Raw genomic sequence first — 2,178 nt, 5'->3', positions numbered from 1 at the left:
CTCGTAAAGCCATGCCAAGGGCCCTGCAATAACCCCTGCTAGCTCCCTCAACACCCTGGGGTGGAGAGCATCTGGACCTGCTGATTTGAACACGTCCAGCCCCTCCAGAAGCACTCTAACCCGGTCCTCCTCAACCTTAGGTCTTGAGGCGTTCCCCTTGAGTCCGTCTTGAAACATGGTGGGGAAGTCCCGGTCTCTGCACAAGAAAACGAAGGTGAAGAATTTGTTAAAGAGGTCTGCCTTCTCCTCTGGCGCAACCACCAGATTGCCCAGCGTATCTTGCAGGGGCCCCACATTTTCCGGTGCCTTCTTCATCCTCCCTATATATTTGAAAAAGGACTTTTTATTATCTTTGATCTTGGACGCTAGTCCTAGCTGTATGTCCGCCTTAGCTTTCCTAACAGCCCCCCTACAGGCCTGAGCAGTGGAGGTATACTCCTCTTTGGAGATCGCCCCCCACTTCCACTGGGTGTACACCACCTTTTTGGCAACCAGGCATTCCCAGACATCCTTGGTGAGCCAGGGAGGCTTTTGGGTACTCTTGCCCCCCTTGCTTCTTGTTGGGATTGTCACCCCTTGGGCCCTGAGTATCGTCTCCTTAAGGAACAACCACCGGAGGGCCGGGAACAGATGCAGGCTGATCTGGACAGGTTGGATCAATGGGTAGAACAATATAGGATGCAATTCAACAAAGATAAATGTAAGGTACTACACCTAGGGAGGAGGAATCCCCAGCACACCTATAGGTTGGGGCCTCCTCAGCAGCTCAGCAGCTGAGAGGGATCTTGGAGTCTTAGTTAACTCTAAGATGAACATGAGCCGGCAGCATAACGAGGCCATCAACAAAGCCAATCGCACCTTGTCGTGTAGTAGTAGATGCATGACCAACAGATTGAGGGAGGTGATGCTTCCCCTCTATGCGGCATTGGTCAGGCCGCAGTTGGAGTACTGTGCCCCATTTTGGGTGCCGCACTTCAAGAGGGACACGGAGAATCTGGAGGGGGTTCAGAGGAGGGCCACTCTCATGATTGGTGGCCTCCGTGAAAGACCCTACGAGGGAGGTTGAAGGATCTGGATCTCTTCAGCCTTCACAAGAGATGGCTGAGGGGAGACCTTGTAGCAGCCTATAAGTCTGTCAAGGGGGGACAACAGGGAATTGGAGAAGCGCTATTTACCAGAGCTCTCCTAGGAGTAACTAGGAATAATGTGTGCAAACTAGTGGAGAGTAGATTCAGGTTAGACATTAGGAAGAAATTTTTTACAGTAAGGGTGGCCAGAGTCTGAAATGGGCTGCCAAGAGAGGTGGTACTATCACCTAACTTGGAGGTCTTCAAGAGGAGGCTAGATAGTCAGTTGGCTGTGGTCATCTGACCTCAGTCCTCTTTCCTGCCAGGGGCAGAGGGTTGGACATGATGATCCCCTTCAAGAAAGGGAGAAGGGATGAGCCGGGTAGCTTTAGACCAAACAGTCTTACCTCTATTCCTGGGAAAATGCTAGAGAAAATAATCAGAGAACACATTTGTGCAGGCCCAGCAGGGGAAACGATGCTGAGGGGAAACCAGCACAGGTTTGTCACAGGTAGATCCTGGCTGACAAACCCTGTAGCCTTCTAGGACCAGGTCACACGCTGCCTGGACGTGGGAGCTGAGGCTGATGTCATCTTCCTGGACTTTAGGAAGGCCTTCGACACAGTTTCGCACCCTATCCTCACTGGGAAGCTAGCAGATTGCGTAGTGGACGCCTACACGGTCAGGTGGGTGGTCAACTGGCTTAGGGACCGTACCCAGAGAGTGGTGGTGGATGGTTCCTTCTAGGCCTGGAGGGAGGTGGGCAGTGGGGTCCCACAGGGTTCGGTCCTCAGATCGATATTATTTAATATCTTCATCAGCAATTTGGACGATGGCGTGGAGAGCACCCTCTCGAAGTTCGCTGATGATATCAAGTTATAGTTTCATAGTTTCATAGTTTCTAGGGTCGGAAGGGACCTGGGCAGATCATCTAGTCTGACCCCCTGCCATGGCAGGAAAGAGTACTGGGGGTCAAACGACTCCAGCAAGATGGTCATCTAACCTCCTCTTAAAAACCCCCAGGGTGGGAGCCTGCACCACCTCACTTGGAAGCTGGTTCCAGACCCTAGCCGCCCTGACCGTGAAGTAGCGCCTCCTGATGTCCAACTTA

This window comes from Alligator sinensis, unplaced genomic scaffold, assembly GCF_000455745.1.
Source record: "Alligator sinensis unplaced genomic scaffold, ASM45574v1 scaffold398_1, whole genome shotgun sequence".
Taxonomy (NCBI): Eukaryota; Metazoa; Chordata; order Crocodylia; family Alligatoridae; genus Alligator; species Alligator sinensis.
This window is presented reverse-complemented; position numbering follows the sequence as displayed.